A 6,000-nucleotide genomic window follows, 5' to 3' on the forward strand; every position below is an offset into this window, starting at 1 on the left:
AATGAGAAAAACATATTACCCTTTAATTCCGGCTCCTTTCACGTAGTGTCCACTCTTTATAAAAGAAATCGAAAGGTCATGATCCTTGACCGCCTGAAACGCATGTGTTCTCGAACACAGCGTTTACAAATTGTCATTTTGTAGCAGACGCACTCAATTTCTTTAACCTGCTATAGCCTGCATTTTGAGTCCAGCATGCCTTTTATTTCTCTCACTGTATAATTGTAACAGAGCACATTATAACTACATTAACCTTTTTTTTCACGCATGAAAAAGATATAGCCCAAAAGTAGCACCATAGCCAAAACGAAATTTCTGACGCCAACTCGGACAAAAAGTAGCCCAATTTGGCTATAAATAGCCCAATCTGGCAACCCTGACTCACTGTTCTGAACACGGTGCACTGCCAGGGTTGCCAGATTGCTCTGACCAGAGGTAGCCAAATTAGCCTCCGCAGTAGCCAAATGTAGCCAGAAGCGAAATTTTTGAGTAGCCCAAAAGTAGCCAGAAATCTTTACTCTTTGTGAGGTAACTCCTGAGGTATAATAATTTAATTTTATGCGAGGATGTTTGCATATTATTTTTTTTTCCATATCAACACACGACCTCTGAGGTGGATGTTCCAGCCCCGTGCGCACCATCATTGAGGCTATGCGCTATGGAAAGCAGACACTGCACCAGTTTAAATACTGCAACCACGCAGGCATGCAAGCTAATTCACGATAAGGCAAAAGCAGTCTTTATCAAAAAATGTCGTGTTTTATTTTCTAAGTGCAAAAAAAAATACCACAAATAGCTATCGCTACAATAGCACCCCACAGTAAAGTCACCGAGGAATGGTATGCACTCAGCCCCAGAGTGTAGTTCAAGGTCACGACAATTTCCCAGAACACAGATAAAAATTAAAGACTTCAATTAATTGCAAGATAAAGTATAGAACAATAAATGGCGGTTTGTACAAAATCTAGCACAACAGATAACAGAAAGTGGGCTTAAGAGGGATCTCAGGCATCACGAGTTGATTGGGAAGCGGAACTGTTTGATCCATATGGAATATGTTGGAGCTCAAGCGGTACAGACATTACTGGCCAGGTATAAAATCCTTGCAGCAGCCCCCGTTCCTGGCGAGGCCAAACGTCACGCGGAGGAGCGTCTCCATAGTCTAGTTAGACGTTCTATTTCGCATGTTGGTTTTAATGAGCGAGAACCGGCTGAACACTCGTTCGACGGCGGCGTCTTACGGGTATTGATAACAAAGAGAGCGTGAGCTCAGGCATCAGCGGGAACGTTGTTTTGCCTGCAACATTGTTTTGTATTCCTCGCGCTTAGCCATGATTCATTCATCGACCATGTGCCCTCTGCCAGATCGTCAGCTTTCATTTCGACCAGACGATATTCAGATTCTAGTGCAGAGATTTAAGTGGCCGCTAAAGTACCGAATGAGCGACGGACAAAACTAAAGGCGTACTTAATTACGTTTTTATAGTTCGAGAAGCTTCAGGTCGCTCGGAAGCTTGAGGCTCGCAGGAAGCTGCTTGCAGACCTTTCCAAGAGAAATATTTATCAGAGTCACAGAGGGAAGACTTCTCAAGGTTGCCGAGAAAAATAAATCTCATACCGCATTCAAAGTCACAGAGAAAGGACTTCTCGAGGTTACCGAGAAAAAGAAATCCGATACCCCATTCCTTGACAAGTAATGTATGTGCTGCTCCCGCTCCGCTTTGTCACGCTCTGCGTAGCCAGTCATTACAAATTTTGTTCTTAGCGTTTTACAAAAAGAACTAAATTCCTCGTTTAGCCTGACAGGGCCCGGGTCCTCGCACTGAAGCCTGTTATTAGAAATTCAACGAAAAGTAAATTTTGGTCATGAGGGTACATTTCGCTTAATACTCTTGCTGCATTGAAGCGTTCACAGCTTTTCGCTGTTTCAAAGGAACTTGCAAGGTAGCCCACTTATTCACGATTGATTGCAAGGTAGGGGCAACTCTGAGCCATTTTGTCACACAGAAGCTGGTCTTGGCAAGATTGCCAGCACTACTAGCACTGCTGCCATCATCTAATTATTCGGGACATCGACCGAGATGATAGTGTTTCCCTGCATTACTGTTGCTTTTTTGGGGACTGTTTCGCGTACAACAGGTAGCCAAGGTCGGTGGTAAGCAGCGCATCAATCGACTCCATACAGGCTAGCGGTAGGAAAATGCACACACACTTTACAAGCACGCATCTTCTGATTTCATTTTTGCGCAACGGCTGTTTGGGCTGCCCACACATGACAGTCGTCACGTCTGTCCCGAGGTTCACACGATATTTCACTGCTATCTGCTAACAGCGTCTTCAGCTGAGGAAATAGCCCCTCCGCAGATGCATCGGTCACTGCAGCACAAAGCCGATAAAGGCTGTAACAAAATCACTAAAGATATGCGTTACAGAGAGATTTTAATGGCTTTTACTTTTATTTTGTACATATATGCACAGGAAAGACTGCAGCCCAAAAGTAGCCACATAGCCAAAGGCAATTTTTTGACGCTAGCTCGAACAAAATGTAGCCCAATTTGGCTATTAATAGCCCAATCTGGCACTGGAAGCGCTGCACATTAGTTATGGGATGGAGTATAAAGTACTTGGTTAGCTAGATCGCTAAGCGCAGGTAGAAACGTTTTCTCTTCTCCTCTGTCTTTCGTGAAAGAATCTCCCGGACCATAGAAATGTGCTAGCAGATCAATTGTTTAATCATTGCCCTTGGAGACCGTCGGCCAAGGAGGAAAAAAAAACTAAGAAGGGAGCGTGACGTCACATGGCCAGCGTTCGCAAGCCGAGTGTTTATGAAGTCGTTTTCTCCCTCAGTCTTTCGCTCTCCGAGTCTGTCCTTTATGTTTTGATTCCGGTATGTTTTAGTGCGCACGTAAGCGCGACCCGCGGCGCGGGCGTCTACAGCAAGGAAGTTGATTTACAGTCAGTCGGCCGCGCTAATCGGCGCATGCGCGCGCGCAGCGAGGCTAGACTACTTTACCGCACGCTATCAAGTGGTGCGATCACGGGGGGGAAACATTCTCTCTTTTTTTCTATATATTTACTTGTTAAAACTAGGCTTCAAGGTTGTCGCCGGACGCTCCCTCCTCAGTTTTTTTTCCTCCATGCCGTCGGAATATTCTAGAGCACTGTACCGTCGGCTTCGTATATGCCGCCATTGGCGGCCAGCTTGGCTTGGCTGGCTTGGCGCCAAAAAAGATTGACATCGGCTTTTTTTTTTTTTAATGCATCATTTCAAGATAACAACACATCTCGTGTACGTCCTTTCTTCCTGTGTGATGTTTATTTGTCGGCTGTATTTCTGGTTATAGTTAGGGACAAGCCTTTAACAACTTTTATGGGGTTTTCAACCTTAAGCTTTGAAAATAATTCCCGTTGTCTCGAAATCGTTGGCTTCGAAATTCGTGGAGTACGCGGACAACGTGGGTGCGCAATTTCTTGCCGTTGCCGGCATCGCTGGCGTATGTGAAGTGATTCTGAAGTATATTTTCTCAGTATTTTGCGATTTGTGACAACAAAGATAGACGTGAAGTACTGTCCAAGGTGCCCATTTTTCTCGTGCCATCTAATCAAAGTGATCAATCACATTGGGCTAGTGCATAGTGCAGAGACGAATTTCAGCGTTTTTTGCGGCATCGGAGGCTGTGCTAACACGTACGCAAATTTTTCGTCTTACCGATCGCATCTGTATCGTTGCCATCGAAGTGTGCTGGAAGAAAACGGCAGCTCGCTCGGGCAGGAAGCAGGCAGGAGCCGAATGGTCGTGGCAGCTGCGGCGAATTGAACGACGAGCCTTTTCCTCATGAAACAGAGTGCTGCGACGCAGCCGAGCTCTGCAGCGGCCACCTTCAGGAAGAACAGCCGTCCCACCAAAGAACACACCGTGATCGGTTCGGAAGCTTCTTAGCAGAGGTGAAATCGGCTCTTTGGAACTTCTTTTTCTACATTACTGAAGAACACAGCTTACCACATGTAGTGGCCGAAGAGATGTTTTCAAAGTTGCAACTATTGTTGGAGCTAGTGCTGAAGTCCTATGGTAAAGAGATTGCACATGCAGCACAAGGATCAACAACAATAGAACAATTGCTGGACTGCTCGTTTCTGCCGGATCTTTTCAGTGGCATTTAGAGCAAGTATAAGCAATATGCAAAAGAGAGTTTTCCTTTTGTGTCACCGGAGGAGCAGTCTTTGGATGGCACTGCAAGATATCATTATGTTCCTGTGCCCAAGCTGCTCAGTGCACTTTGTGAAATCCCTGACATTGCAGCTCATTTAGCAACACCCAAATCTGATAGTCATACGCCTTCAGCCTAGAGTGACTACACAGACGGTGCAGTGTACAGAGAACACCTTCAAGGTGTAATCCCTGAGGGCAGCACACACATCATAATTCTTCTGTTCTATACCGATGAAATTGAAGTCGTCAATCCTCTCGGAGCGAAAAGAGGAAAAAACAAGTTGCTTGCTATCTACTGCAGCTTGCTCAACCTTCATGTCAAGCACAGATCAAAACTTGAAAACATTTATTTGATAATGCTTGTCCGCTACATCTATGTGAAGAAACATGGTTTGGAGAAAGTGCTGCAACCACTGCTAGATGATATGGAGCAGCTGTACACAGAAGGCCACAGCTTTTGCTTCGAAGGACAGATGACGTGTGCCAAAGTCATTGTATTTGGCTTTTGTGGCGACAACCTGTCGATGAACCGATTGGGCGGGTTCTCTTGCTGTTTTAGCAAGGGACGAGTGTGTAGATACTGCATGGTATCTGTGAAGGATCTCTCAAAAAAAACCAGTGAGTCAATGTGCCAGCCACGAACATTAAGCAGCCACCTCTCACATCTTCGGGCGGTTGCACTGAATCCTGCCAACAGGCGTTTGTATGGTGTGAATTATGCCTCGCCTCTTTTGCAATTGCCATATTTTGCTGTCACCCGACAGTTACCCCCAGATTTGATGCATGACATTTTGGAAGGTGGGGCAGAATGTGTTTTGCGGCATGTTCTGAAAGCATTGCTTTCCAGTGGTTTGCTCTCTAGGCAGAACCTTGATCAGGTGTCTTCCTTCGAATATGGACCAAATGATGTCAAAAACACACCTCCACCCATCAACTTGGCCTTCATTAACAGCAACTCTACTTTAATTGGGACTGCTGCTAGCAAGTGGTGCCTCATAAGATTTTTCCCTATGATTTTTGGTGCAAGGATTCCAATAGGAAATGAGGATTGGGAATTGCTTATACAATTTCGTGAAATTGTTGACATCGTTTTTTCATCAAAACTGACATCTCAGCGCCTTGTCTACTTAGACATGCTCGTGCAAACGTTCTTGACAAAGTTCGCTGAAAAATATGGCTCTGATGCAATAACCCCTAAGCTACACTACATGGTGCATTATGGAAGGTTTGTGCGTGAGGTGGGGCCTTTAAGACATTTCTGGTCAATGCGATTTGAGGCAAAACATCAAAGCCTCAAGAAGTTGGCTGCCTCTGTCAAGAACTTCAAGAATATTACATATACTCTGGCAAAAAGGCACCAGTTGCGCCAAAGTTATCAACTGCACACCTTTCGGCTCTACGAAGAATTGAAAACATCAAAAAGTAAGCCTGCCGATTGGAACGCACTCCCTGCCTGTGCCAGGAAAGTGCTGCCAGCCACAGTATATGAGGTCAAAACTGCAACTCTTGATAGATGCACGTACAAGTCTGGAAGTGTTTTGGTCGCCACAGGAGAGGATGACCCCGAGTTTTATGAGATTGAGCTTTTGTTAGTAGCAAGAGGAGTTCTGTACATCCTTGCAAGAACACTGCTGGTCAAGCAATTTGACCGCCATAAGTACTGCTACTACGTCGAAAGGTCAAGTGAGCAAAAAATCTATGAACCCAGCGATAAGTTTGAGCACTACCTTTTGGATTTATATGAAAGTTCCAAAGCTTGTTCCAAAGTGGGAGACTTTGGAGTAAACAAA

Source organism: Amblyomma mixtum, chromosome 3, assembly GCF_055824585.1.
Source record: "Amblyomma mixtum isolate Tamu chromosome 3, ASM5582458v1, whole genome shotgun sequence".
NCBI classification, from domain to species: Eukaryota; Metazoa; Arthropoda; class Arachnida; order Ixodida; family Ixodidae; genus Amblyomma; species Amblyomma mixtum.